The following is a 15,059-nucleotide window of genomic DNA, read 5'->3' as shown; positions in this document are numbered from 1 at the left end:
GACAGAGTCTCACTCTGTTGCCCCAGGGTAGAGTGCCATTCAAGCAGTCTTCCTGCCTCAGCCTCCCAAACAGCTGGGACTACAGGCACCCATCACAATAATGCCCAGCTAGCTAATTTTTCTATTTTTAGTAGAGATGGATCTGATTCTTGTTCAGGCTGGTCTTGCCTGAGCTCTAAGTGCTCCCCCTGCCTCAGCCTTCCAGAGTGCTGGGAACACCGGCGCAAGCTACCGTATCTTGAGATCTGCATATTATAAATATCACAATTTCATCTGATGGTGAAGAGCGAGTCTAATAAGGAGGCATAACTGGGGCACAGATGATGGAAATGATGAGCCTGGACCTCTCTGACAAGTGCACGGAGGTAAAAGGCTGGAGAGCTGAGCTGCTGAGGGAGGTGAGGTGCAGGACAGGTTCTGTCTTAGGTAGTAGGGGAGTGATGGCGCATTTTAACAACCTGGGAAATGTAGGAAGAGTGGGTGAGTAGTTGGCATGGGATTAGGGGTGAGGAATGAAAAGAGGAAAGGAGGAAACAGACTGAAAGTGATTGTTCTAATTAGACACATTGGGTTTGGGGTGGTAAACGGATATTCCAGAGTGAATGTTTAATTGGAGACAAGTATATGGCTCCAAAGCTTAGGATAAACATCTAGTTCCCTGACTTGCATTTTCTAAGGAAATGTTTAAGGATCTAACATTTAAGGATCTAAGGTGTGATAAACATAAGTTTTGAGGACTTATTGGAACCCTTTTGAAGTAAACAGTTAAGCCTTTTGTTGAATTGAAAGATAACATTTACTATATAAATAAAGTTTTGCCAAGTTTTGCCAGTAAAGTTTTCTATGTCTATCATGACAAAAATAAAATTGTGTTATAAACTATTTTAAAAGATTATATAGACCCACCCAAAATCACAACTAATTTTATAAGTACTTTTTAAAATAATAGAAGGGTTAGTGATAAATTTATTCTATTCTACATTAAAATCAAAAGCACAGGCCATACTTTGGCAGTCTGTCCTCACACATGTAATCATGACTACAGCATGTGCAGGTGCAAGAAATTAGACAGAAGTGGAGGTTGTGCCCACAAAGTATTTTCTTCTTGATTCTTTTTTTCCTGTAACCAGAGTACATTTTTTATCATATAGCTGAGATCCCTTTCTCCTTCAGGCTATGTGCTGTTGCATATGGAATGTGCTTTTTAGATTCAGACTGAAGTCATTCAGTGAAATCAGGAAATGTCAATGTAAACTAATGCCAGAGGAGTGGATCCCTGGACACTGGGGTTCTGTTGGAGCCATTTATAGGGGAAAATTCACAGACTTAACTGAGGGGGGTTATTTAGCAGATGTACACCTGGCAAACACGTAGATGGGGAGGGAAAGAAAAGTAGTACATGGTGACAAAGGACAGATGGAGGGTGAGTTTGAGAGCTGAGAAGACAATGGTGAAATGCTAAGTGGGAAGGTTAGGAGGAACCTGGAGGAATGAAAAGATGAAGCCCTAGGGGACAGATTTGGTTGTTACCCCTCAAATTAGCTGTCTTTCTGTCTGAGGATTATACTTTGCTTAATAGATAGCAGGCTTACTTTGTGACTTACTTTGACCAAAGAAAAGTGAATGAAATTAATGTATGCCCCATTGATGTGGAAGTTTTAATAATCCTTATAGATTTAGCCATCCTTATTCTTCTCTGCCAGATAATTAGCTTACTCCAAGTCACAGGCTGGTTAAAAAGTAAGCTCAAGAAAAGAGGTCTGCTCTCTGGGTTCCTCCTGATGTTCTCTCTGCCCTACGGTGTTTGGATCCCTATAGAGCAGGGTCACAGCAGTGTAAAGACATGATTATAAAAATATGGACTAGGCATCAAACAGTGGCTTCTCTGCTCAGTGGGGGAGATTACAGCTTCTCTGTAATGAGAAGATAACAAAACCTACTCTTAGTTTGTCATAAGGTTTGAGGGAAGTAATGACTTTTTTCACAGAACGTCTGGTACACAGGAAACACTAAATAGATAGTGACTATAGTTATTATTTTGGCATCACACAATTAAATATGCTTAAATTCGAGAATTACACAAAAGATTATTGCTTATGACAATTCATTCAATGAAGGAATTCCCTTCAATGGAATTACTGTAGCATATACACATTTGCTCAGCTTTTACCTAAGCACTGACCATTGTGGTTACTTACCTAGTTCAATGATACTTCACACAACATAGAAATAGATGCATAATTTTCCATATTTAATACATGGCTTATTGTCCATAATGACACTGACATTGACTTTTGTGTATCAAAGCAGGGCATTGTTCATTTAACAGCCATAGGAGAAGACTAACTGGTGGGATGTGAAAATTAGCTTCTGTGGAGTGGTGGCAGATCTGGTAAGAGAAGCAGGCCTATTGTAAAGGATGGATGAAAGTTTTTAGAAGACATTTTCTTAGGTGGCATGGATGTTTAAATATTCTGCATAGACAGACTTTGTGAATATGACAGACTACATGACAATAATAAATAAATAACAATGCAGATAAAATAACTTTGCTCATCAGCTGTCTTGGAGATGAAATTATCATAGATTACCCAGGTTGGCTCAATCCAAAAAACTAAGCAAGCTTCTTATAAGTGGCAAAGGAATGTGGTGAAGAAAATATGGAGAAATACCTGTATGATAAAAATTTGGCCTAGTGTACTGGATTAGAGAGAGAAGAATGAGACCCTGAGCCTGGAAATGTGAACAGGCGAGGAAATAGATTCGCCCTTAGCATCTCCAGAAGAAAGACAGCCCTGTTGACACCTCCATTTTAACCCACTGAGACCTTTCAACACATGTAGTTAGAAAATTAGCTATCCACTAGGAAAAAAAATGATATCTTTAATTAATTTAACTAAAAATAAATCATAGATCTAAATGTAAAATTTAAAGCTATAAAAATTCCAGGAAAAGATATAGGAGAAGATACTTGTGACTTGGAATTAGGTAAAGATTTCTTAGATACAGCTCTAAAAACACAGTATAAAAAAATCATCAAAATGTAAAACTTCTGTTCTTTTGAAAAGAATCCATTAAGAATATAAAAAGTCAATTCATATTCTATGAGCAAAGTTTGCAAACTTTATATGAAATGAAGGCCTTCTATTCAGAATGTATGAAGACTCTCAATATTCAATAATAAAACATCCATTAAAGTCTATGCAGAATATTTAAACATCCATGCCACCTAAGAAAATACCTTAATAATTATGCACGTGAAAAGAAGCTTAAAAGAGAAATGCAGATTAACACACAGTGTCATACTGCTGTTATACACCTATCATAAAGGCTAAAACTAGGTGACTGACCATACCATCTGTTGTCAAAGATGTGGGAATTTAAATGATAAGACCACTTTGGAAGGCTATGCAGCAGTTTCCTAAAGAATTAAATCCATAGTTACCATGTGATCTATTCAATCTATTCCAAGAGATTCACCTGAAAGAAAGTAAAGCATAGGTCAATACAAAAACTGTATGTGAATGTTCATAGCAGCTTTGTTTGTGATAGCCAATAACTGGGGAAAAAACCCAAACATCAAGTGACAAGTGATTAAATAAACAAATTATGTTTCATCCATGCAATGGAATCTGCTCAGCCATCAAAAAGAGGGAACTACTGGCACACACATAATGTGAGTGACTCTCCAAATCATTATGCCGAGTGAAGTAAACTGGACGAGAAAAGAGTACACATTGCATAATCCCATTTATAAAACACTTGAGAAAATGTGAACTATCCTCCAGGGACAGAAAGCAGATCCGTGGTTGCCTAGGGATGATGCAAAGAGTGGAGAAGGAGAAGGTGGGGTTACAAAGAAGCCCAGAGAGACTCTGGAAGGTGCTGGGTATATTCACTGTTTTGATAATAGTATGGGTGCCCAGGTGAATGCGTAAGTCATAACTGATTAACTATAAACTTCATGTGTTACTTCATTTAATGTCAATGAATCTCAGTAATAAAAAAAATGATGTTGCTTCTTTTTATTCCTTGCATAATAACATAATGCAAGGAATAAAAATAACATAAAGCATAAAACCATCGGGAAGTATCAAAAAAAATCAGGTTTGGGTTGACCCTCGGGTTTCACAGTATGAATTCTCATTTAATTGAACTATGAGACTAACAGGAGTTCAAAAGAAGTCTAAAGAGACACACATTCCCTCGTGTACACATTATTTGGGACCAGCTCTTCCTTTCCCTATATCTCCATCTGGTCACTTTGTGTGAGAATCTACCTGCTAGCTTTTCAAAGGAAGAATTAAATGAGATCCCCTGCTTAAGAATTTTAACATAGTCATCTCATTCAGCATACCATTGATGTTCTATGGGATGCTGGGATTCTCAGTTAGGAGTTTTCCGTAGTAGGGGTGTTCAGTTTCTGGCCTGAAAAGAATCACTGTGGTTTTTAATCTGTGTACATTAGATGGCAAGAACCTCTGATCTTTATCTGAAGCACCTCTGCAAACATATTTTGGCCCACCCATTTACAAACTAACATTACCACCCCCTCAAAAAGAGCAGAAAGTCAAGTCACAAATATTTACATTATTATGTTGCTTATCTTTTTTATCTTTCCTGCTTCCTTTTGTCCTTTTTGTTCTCTAGGTGGTAAATCCTTTGCTGAGTCTCCTTAAATCTATTGCTTCCTTTGCTAACTTGACATTATGAAATAGTTCATGTTTGTATTTTCTGTCAAGACACTTTAGCTCTTTTAAGTTTTTTAATTTTTAGATTGATTTACATTGCATGAAATGCTCCCCAAAATGTTTTCTTGTGATATTTTATCAATTATCATCATCTCCGGGAGATCCCTTTAAAAATCATTGTGTTTCAAGTGTGCTGCAGCGGTTTGGTGACAACTGATTCTTCCCAAGTCAACACGTGCCTTACACAAAAATAGCCTGTCTCGTCTCCTAACCTTCTGTTGACAGTCTGTGTGCCCCTGTCTCTTTCTCTCTCTTTTGCCCTCATTTTCACTTTCCTCGTATTTTACATTACAGCTAATTGTTGATTCCTGTAAACACTGATACCTCATTTGCCCACTCTATCATACAGTCATGTCCTATTATAACAAATTCTAAACTTCAGTCTTGTCATCTACAGCCTCATGGCAAGTGACTGCCATGCAGAACAATTAGAATTCTCTATCACTGACTGCTTTGGTAATTGACTTCATGGCCAACTTCCATACACTCTCTTCTGGATTGAGAGGTAATAGAATGCAAAATTCTGCCAACTAGGCTTTCAACTTTTGGATTAAAAACGGATGACACTCCGTAGCAAATATTCTTGATTTTCCTTATCTTTTCCTTAAAGATAGTATTAATGTGGAAACAATACGAGAAGATTTAATTGCTACAAATGCTCAGCATTTTTGAGCAGGGCAGCAGGAGAGATCCATGGTACAAATACTTACCTGAATGCTGACTTCATAAATATGGGCTTCATCCTAGATCTTAGTGCATTATTAATGTAAGGCATTTTTAAAGTCAACGGCACAAGATACTCTATGAGTTTATACAAAATCTCTTTTTTCTTTATTAAAACTATAATTTTTTTCAGAAAGCTACTCAATACATAATTATCTATGACACATTGTTACATGGAATTTGTTTTGTCTTTAAGGGGTGGTGAAAAAAGTATCTGGAATGTTCATAAAGATGGAACTATCATTAGAAGAACAGTTTAAAGATGAGGGCTTTGCTGTTGATAACCTGGTTAAATGGAAGCCTTCGTTGTCCCCATGATTTATTTTAGGCAAGTTATTTAAACTCCTAGTCCTTTGTTTCTCAGTTCAAAAATTGAGATAACAATAGTGACTATGAGATAATGATCTTACAGGGGTGTTGTTAGTATTGAATAAGATAATGTGGATTAACTAGTTGACAAAGTGACTGATAGATATGAACGTTCGTTATTGTTTTTAACAGAGATCTTTATAACAACATAACAAATATTCTTGCTTTGTTTTCTACATTGTAATGAGAGGAGCTAAGAATAAAGAAAAGTCAGAGCTTGATCAATGTAAACATTTTTTCTACAATGCAAGTTTGTTTCCGTGGTGTCCTTCTGTTCCAGTTGAAGGTTTCCTACTTTCTCTCAGAGGAAGTGAATAGAGCCAGCCCCAGGGAAGACAGACAGGCTGCAGAGAGAAAGTCTGATTTCTCCTTTACTCTAATCATATAATCTTTCGGGTTCATGGCCTCCCAGATAATGGAGCTGGTTTAAATACTCCTTTGCAAAATCAAGAAGCCAGTGGTTTCTAAATGATTTTACTGGTGATCTCTCACTTACAGAGTTGGAGTTTTCCAAGGAACAGCATTTTCTCTTTCTTTTCCTTATTACAATTTGGAAGATTGTCTCTACCTATCTGAAATTTGATAATAGTCTCTGTATTGATTTTAGCCTTTTTGTATCAGCAACCAGTATATTTATTTTTTTTTTAATTTTTCAATCTCTTGGCTTTAATTTCATAAACCCCTCAATCTCTGGCCAGTAGTTTGCAGAATCTCCCTTTCATTTTATTTTGCTTTGCTTGTTTTCCCTACTTGGACAACACTAATGTGTAAGTGACTTGAAGAAAGCCTGTAAGGCATTTTCAAAATCTGTGCACAGATCTTGGGAATTTAAGCCATAGATTTGTCTGTAGTTAGAGATCTTTTATTTTCTCAGATGCTGTGATCCATTTTCCAGGTTTCCTCGTCTTTTAACCCTGAAGTACATTTTCAGCTTTAATTTTTCTTCTGCCTGAGTTGAGGTTTGGCTCCACCTTGCTTGTGCCTTATTGGCCTCCTCCCCCAGCCCTTTCCCTTTGTACTGGCATTTGAATAGTCCCCTTCCTGAAAAATGGCAAAGGATTCGATAGGGAACCATAGTGACATGCAAAAGACTAAGTATTGTTTCTCTTTTGGAAGCATTCACTTTTCAACACGTTTTCATCTACACCATTCCAAGTCTAGAATGATCTTATTGAATATTCTCTATCTTTTCCTCTTCTGTTGCTGTCTATCCTATGGTATGGATTCTTTCTTCAAACGTTTTATTACAAAAAAAAACAATATGCTTTAGGGACAAGAGAGATTGACATCTGATGAAAAGACACTTATCTAATCTAATGATTACCATAAGAGGGAGATTGTTATTATCTGTAAAGATATGAGAGGTGTCAATGGGAACAATAATGTGATCGGGAGGGAAAAAGTTCACTGTATGAAATCACCCGCTATCACGCATCTGAGCTTGGATTTTAACTGGAGTGAGAAAGTTCCATGCTGCTACAGTGGCTTACTGACATTAGTAAAGACAATCTTTCTGCTCTGCTATCCTTGGCACGTTGGCCTCTCACCCCCATGACTCTGGTATCTTCCGTAGGTCGGGACATCACAATTGCTTTCAAAGCAGGAAGGAGGAAAAAGAGTAGGACCAGTCACAAATAACTCTTTAACTGAAAGCAAAGCCCTTCCCAGAAGCCACTCTTCTCTACCCACAACAGGTTTTTTTCTTTTACATTTTATTGGTCAGATTATGTCACATGGCCATTCCTAGTTCTATGGGAAGTAGGGGAAAATGCATATTTAGCTTTTTAATTCTTTACAGGGGAAAGTGGTGAAGGAGAAGGTGTTGGAAGCGGATGTTTAATGAGCCAATCAACAATGCCTGCCACAATCATTCCCCACTCAAGTCCATTGCACCCCCTGGAAGTGGCCATAGTGCAGGGCTCAGGCCACTAGGAGCAGGTGCCTGATTTGGACAGAGGAGTCTCCTTCACCAGTGGAGCCTGTCACCTTACGACCCCGTGAATGGATGACTGATAAGGTAAATCAGATGTACTGTATTTGCTCTCTTTGGTGTTGGACAGAAATAATCATGTTGTTTAGGATTTTCAAAGACAATTCATTTCATTCTCATTCCAAGAGACTAGTTATAAACATTTGGTAAAAACAACCTCTGGCCAACTTTTCTAAGTAAAGATTATGTTTAGAATCTTGACTCAAGGAGAAAGGTGGAGGGGATGGCTATTTTAACTATCATAACTAATTAATTATAGTATCAATAATATTGAATATTGTTTAGATTTATCACTGCTGTACATCATACCTAGTCTTTCATTACTGAAGCGCAATTTCTTTTAGGTAGAAAGCATTTTAGCATTAATTCTACCAATAATTCAATAAAAAATTTGGAGCTCTTATTTGTTTACTTATACTAATTAACTACATGTGTAGGAACAGATAGTGGTAAGAAATTTGTTAAATCACTTATTTTGAAATGTTTTAAATTGGTTTATATATTAGGATGTCTTTGAAAAACAACTCTTCCACCTCTAGCATTGAGTCCACATGGGATATTATTATTGTTAATCTTGCTATTACCATCTATACTTTGATTTCTCATTTTTTATCTGTTTTATTTATTGCTTTTTTCTTAGTATTTGGAGCAATGTTTGGCATGGAATATTCAATGATTATTTACTGAATGAAAAATGAATGACCTCCATAAATAAGAAACTAGATAAGAGGTAAAAATCTGAGATAAGTAGAGGGGATTTCAACCTCAAGAGTTAGCAAGAAGATTAGAGAGGACCCACATCTCTAGGAAGAGGGACAATTTTGTACACTTAAGAAAAGGAAACCAGGACAAAAATGAAACCGAAAAGTGACTTGAAAGAGGGTCCATGGCTGTGTTATAGGAAGGAGGAGGCTTGAGATGAATTTGAATATGGAGAGAAGGAAAATAGAAGAGAGGGAAGTTCATACTTGGAATCTATTTCTAGATCTTGCCCTCGGCTATACAGAACAAAGCTTTGCTACCATCAGTTGACCTCCTGAAGTGGATACTAGGATTAAAAGTCACAGACTTGAAAAAGTCCTGTTCTAAAAGTTGAGATCTCTCTGTTTGGGGGCTTGTTAACAGTTCAATCACTGCCAGACAAACCCAGAAATATTTACTGCCAAAACTTCCTAAAGCAGTCACATTTCTAATAAATTTTTAGCTTCCCTTGCTTTCTGAGAGAAATTAGCTTCTTTATTTGGGGTATATTTTTAAATTCTGATCCCTCAAGCAACATATGTATAAAAAGATTTCCCTCTCTGTTGCTTATAGACTCTTCTCCTTTTGTGAGCCCCCGAAGCAGAGAGATTTTCTATTTGTGTTTTCTTGCAAATTATTCCATTTAGATTTATCTTTTAAGTAAATAATGCTGTGTGTCAAGGGGAGAGCTGGAGGAGGGAGCAGAGGAGAAGCAGCCCTGGTCTGCAGAGTGTCTTCTAGAACATTTCAGCAGGGACAGCATCCCATTTTAGAACTTCTACATTTATCTTTTCTTTCTCTCTTTAAAAAAAAAAAAATGAGACTTTGTAAAGACTATTGGAAACAGAAGAGTGTGTTCCCCCTTCCTATAGCTCAATAATTATGACTGTTTTGAGACATATAGTCAGAACGGGTTTCCCAGCTGGGGATGCTAAGCAATGATAACAAACTTTTTCCTGGATAGCCATGGCCGTCAGCAAACATTTGTTTTTCATGAATTGTATTTAAAAAAAAATCAGTTTCGGAGAAATCCACATATGTTTGCGCATCTGCAATAAGAAAAATATAAAAACAAGGTTTTTAAAAAATGATTTTGCTGCCTTATTGTAATTTTCTGAGTCAAGTGAGGATTTATGACCCTTCTTAAAGGAGGAGCTAAAGGTAAAACTTTCGTTTTATCCCACAATCCCACTACTAGGTATCTACCTGGGGAAAAAAGAAATTTTACCACAAAGACATTTGCATTTGAATGTTGATCACTGCTTAATTCACAACTCCCACAACATGGAATCAACCCAAGTGCCCTTCAACGCATGAATGGATTAATAAACTGTGGTATATATACATACATCATGGAATATTATTCAGCCATAAAAAAGATGGAGACATCTCATCTTTTGCATTTACCTAGAAGGAGTTGAAGAATATTCTTCTTAGCAAAGTATCACGAGAATGGAAAAGAAAGTATCCAATGTACTCAATGCCAATATGAAACCAATAGATAAATAACTTCACCTCCACATGAGAGAAAAACAATCAAATTCAAGTGGTGGGTAGAGGGAAGAGGGAGAGGGGAAAAGGGAGGAGAGGAGGACAGTGAGCTCTCACCTAATGTGCACAGTGTAAGGGTATACAGCACACTCCCTGGGTGAAGGGTTCATCCAGAACTTGAACTATACATGCAAACATAATCATTTGTGCCTTCAAATCAATCTGAAGTTAAAGAAACCTGAGTAAAAATAGGGGTTCTGACGAGGCCGCTGACAAAGCAAGTTGTAATTACTGGATTACAGAGATAACTAACCCAGGCCTCTCACACCGTCTGTGTGCCATGACACTTACTAGGTTGCTTTGTTTTTACTGGTCTTCCTACTTATTAAACTGTTGTCTTAGTTAGCGATTGTTGCATAACCAATGAAAAACCACAATGCAAATTAAAATAAAGTCATTATTTCTTCTAATAGCTAACTAACTAAATAAATAAATGAAAAGAAAGTTAGATGATGTATGAGAGAGGAGAGAGAGAAAAACAGAGACTAAGAAACTGCTGAAACAAATTCATTGCGCTCACTGTGGAAAGAAACCTAGCAGGCCTGCTTTTGTACCAGACCCCCTTCACTATGTTGTAAAATAAGGACAGTCCTGTTTAGCAGAAGTAAATGTTTGTTCTCTATCATTTACTATTGTGTTTGATTTTCTCATTTCTCAAGGTTGAGAATTTATGGCTGTTAGAACTCACGGTCATTGCTCCCATTTAGAATTTCCATTCCTTGATGGCATGCTTTTCCAGAGCAGGGTTAAAAATTACTATTTATTTTTTGTTTTAATTGAAAATATTTTGTTAATTTATCTTGCAATAATACATGCACTGACTCTAAATTTTAAATATACTGAAGGCAATGCATTAGAAAATGTTTTCTTCCTACATTGATGCTTAAGTCAGTTTTTTCCTCCAAAGGCAGCCTCTGTAAGAAACAGGTCTTTTTACATCCCTTGAAATATTCCAAATATGCACATACACATTCCTTTTTTAAAAAATACAAATGAAACTTATTTTGCTCCATTCTTTCATCTTTCTGTCTCTCCCTTATCTATCTCCATCTCTATCACCATCTCTCCCTTTTTTGCCATATTTTGGGGAGCTTTCTTGTCAGAATTTATAGAATTGCCTTATTATTTCTACATGTTGCAATGTATTTGATTTTGTGACAGTAACAGATTTGTGCAATTGGGGGCAAATAAGTGACACAACTACATATTCTTGCATGTGTTCCTTCATGCTCACGTGGGTTTACATATAGAATAAAATTCTAGGGATGAAACTGCTAGATGAGAATATATAGTTTAAACATTTTAATAGCTCTTACAAATTATTCTTCAAAGAGCTTATTCAGTTTTGAAAGTGACACTGTGGTTTATTATTCCAAAGTTAAGAAGACTTGCTTCTCAGTCAAGAGTCAGAAAAAACCTGTGCTCAAGTCGATGCTCTCTGTTCACATCCAATTTGGTTTTAGAAATATTCCCCAAGATTCTCTTTGTTTCTTTACCTGTTGATAAAGCTAACAGTATTTTGTCTTTGACAGTAGAATTGTGGCTCAGAATGAAAATTCCCAGGCTTTACATTCTGTTTTTGCCACTTTTGAGGTGTTTGACCTCCCCCATCATGTTAGCTATTCTGGTGGCATATTGTTTATTAGGGTACATGTCATTGTGAGTTTATTTATTTTTTATCACACTAGGGAAGTTAAATATCTAGGGAAGTTATGTATGTCATTCATATGTTCATATGGCCTTTGGGGTATCTTCCCTGTACCTATTCACCACTTTAAAACATTTCTTTTTCCTAGTGAATTATTAATTTTTTTTTTCTTTTTGGTGACAGGGTCTCACTCTTTGTGCAGGCTAGAGTACAGTGTGTCATCATAGCTCACTTTAGTCTCAAACTCCTCTCTGAGTTCAGGGGATCCTCCTGCCTCAGTTTCCCTTATAGTTGGAAGTAAGGCACGAGCCATCCATTGCACCTGGACTAAACAGACTTTTTAAGATAGCGCCCTTCTCATTTTCTACCCCACTTCCCAAGAAGATACCAATAATAGATCAATACTTTTCACTGTTTCTTGCTTTAATATTCACTTAATTTTTTTGTGGATATATACCTTTTTGTTTTCACTGTGGAGGTGATAGGATTTTTGCTTTCTTTCAATTTCAAATTTTCTGTATCATTGTATTTTAGATGTGGTTTTGTAGGCAGAATATACTTGGGTGTTACTTTCATTTAGTTGAATAAACTTTGCCTTTTAAAATTATATTTTAAAGATAATTTATATTTAAGTACCCTTGTGTTTGGGATTAAACATAAACTATCTTGGTATTTGTTTTCCCTTTGTCTGACCTGTTCTTTATTCCCTTTTTTTATTCTCTTGACTTTTTAAAAATTAATTGATTTTTTTCTGGTCCCTTATATAGTATTTTTGTTACCCTTACTGCAATTATTCTAGAACACAGGTCCGTAATCTTTCTCTTTAAAGAGCCAGATAGGTTCCCATCCTCCAGACAATGTTCATTGTGCCTGTAAGGTAGGTTTTCACCTACCCCCTCCTCTCCGCTACCTGCTTGATTTCCAATGACGTTTACTTCCTTCTGTACATATGTGTGCTCATTGGTTAGTTCCAATTTCATAGAGAGAACATGTGGTCCTTGTATCTCCATTCTTTAGATACTTTACTAGGATAATGGTTTCCCATTCAAACTGTTGCAAAAGGACTTAATCATCCTGCTTCATGGCCAAGTAGTATTCTCAATAGCATATATAGCACATTTTGTTAATTCACTCATGATGGGCGCTTGGGTTGATTCCACGTCTTTGCACTTGTGAATTGTGCTGCAACAAGCATTCAAGGGCTGGTGTCTCTGTGATAAAATAAAATCTTTTCTTTGGGGTAATTACCCAGTAGTGGGGTGCTGGATCAAATGGTAGGTCGACTTTCAGTACTTTGAAGAATCTCCATACTGTTTTCCATAGAGGTTGTACAGTACTAATTTGCTGTCCCACCAACAGTGGCTAAGTGTTCCCTTCTCTCTGCCTTCATGTCAGCATCTGTTGTTTGGGGGGAGTTAATTAAAACCATTCTAACTGGGATAAAGTGATATCTCATTGTCTTTTTAATTTGCTTTTTCCTGATAATTAGTGATGTTGAATTTTTTTTTTTTTTTTTTTTTTGCAGTTTTTGGCTGGGGCTGGGTTTGATCACGCCACCTCCAGCATGTGGGGCTGGCGTCCTACTCCTTTGAGCCACAGGCGCCACACTGTTGAACTTTTTAAATATATTTTTTTGCATTTATCTATTTTCTTTTGAAAAACTTTTGTTCATGTCTTTTGCCCACTTTTTAATGGGATTGTTTGTTTTTCCTTGCTGATTTGCTTGAGTTCTTTGTAGAGTCTGCTTATTGGTCCTTTATCAGCTGTATAACTTGTGAATATTTTCTCCCATTGTGTAGGGTATTTGCTCTGTTGACTAATTACTTAGCTGTATAAAACCTTTTGATTTAGTCAAGTCTCATTTATTTATTTTTGGTTTTGTTATGATTACCACTGGGGTCTTCTTCATAAATTCTTTGCCTAGGCCAATATCTAGAAGAGTTTTTCTAACTTTTTCTTCCAAAACCATTTTGGTTTCCAGCTTCACATCTAAGTCTTTTATCCATCTTGACTTAATTTTTATGAATGATGAGAGATATGGATGATATCTCAGTCTTTTGCACATGGCTAATTTTCCCACACCATTTAATGAATAGGGCTTCTTTTACTCAATGTTTATTGTATGCTGGTCAGGTGGCCGTATGTGGATAGCTTTATATTTGGATTCTCTGTTCTGTTTCATTGGTCTGTGTCTCTAATTTTGTAGCAATATCATGTTGTTTTAGTTACTTCTTGTAGTATAGTTGGAATCTAGTAATATGCTACCTCCAAATTTGTTCTTTTTGCTTAAGATTGCTTTGGTTTTTTTGGCTCTTTTCTGGTTCCAAAAGCAGCATGGGATTATTTTTCCTCGACCTGTGAAATATCACATTGGCATTTTAATGGGAATTGCATTGTATATGTAAATCATTTAACAGTGTTGATTCTACTGAAAAATGAGCATGATATACTTTCCCATTAGTTTGTGTCATCTATGATTTCTTTTCTCTGTGTTTCGTAGTTCTCTTTGTAGAGATCTTTTACCTCCTTGGTTAAGTATATTCTTAGCCTTAGGAATTTTATTTTTTTTTTGTGGCTATTGTTAATAATATTGAGTCTTTAATTTGACTCTCGGTTTGACTGTTATTGTTATATAGGAATGCTACTTTATGTATATTGATTTTGTAACCTAAGACTTTGCTTAACTTATTTATCAGTTACAAAAGTCTCTTGGTGGAGTGTTAGGATTTTATAGATATAAGGTCTTACTATTAGCAAAAAGTGGCAGTTTGAACTTCTCTTTACTAATTTGATGTCCTTTAATTCTTTCTCTTGCCTGATTGCTCTTACCAGGACTTCCAGCACTATGTTGAATAGAAGTGGTGACTGTGGGCCATCACCAAGACAGACTGGCTATTTGTCTTGTTCTAGTTCTATTGCTTCTCAGCCTTTTGGCTAAGATCAAGTGTAGTATCTTGTTCTAGTTCTTAGTGGGAATGTCAACTTTTCTCCATTCAATATGATAGTTGTAGGTTTATCATAAATGGCTTTTATAACTTTGAAATATATTCCTTTGTGCCTAGCTTATTGAGGGTTTTTATCATTAAAGTGGGCTGAATTTTGTAGAATGATTTTTCTGAATCTATTGAAATGATGATATGGTCTTAGTTTTTGCTTCTGTTTATGTGGTGAATTACATTTGTTGATTTCTGTATGTTCAACCATCCTTGCATCCCTGTGATGAAGCCCAAATGGTCATGGTAGATTATCTTTTTGGTGTGTTGTTGAATTCATTTTACTAGTATTT

At 36.3% G+C, this 15,059-nt stretch overlaps 1 pseudogene; it reads left to right on the top strand.

Annotated features, from left to right (window-relative positions):
* The first annotated feature begins 14,687 nt into the window (after positions 1-14,687).
* Positions 14,688-14,840, top strand: LOC111727391 (annotated as a pseudogene).
* Positions 14,841-15,059: the final 219 nt, after the last annotated feature.

The sequence above is a fragment of the Otolemur garnettii genome, unplaced genomic scaffold (genome assembly GCF_000181295.1).
Source record: "Otolemur garnettii isolate 467f Iridium unplaced genomic scaffold, OtoGar3 scaffold00103, whole genome shotgun sequence".
Lineage (NCBI taxonomy): Eukaryota > Metazoa > Chordata > Mammalia > Primates > Galagidae > Otolemur > Otolemur garnettii.
This window is presented reverse-complemented; position numbering and strand designations above follow the sequence as displayed.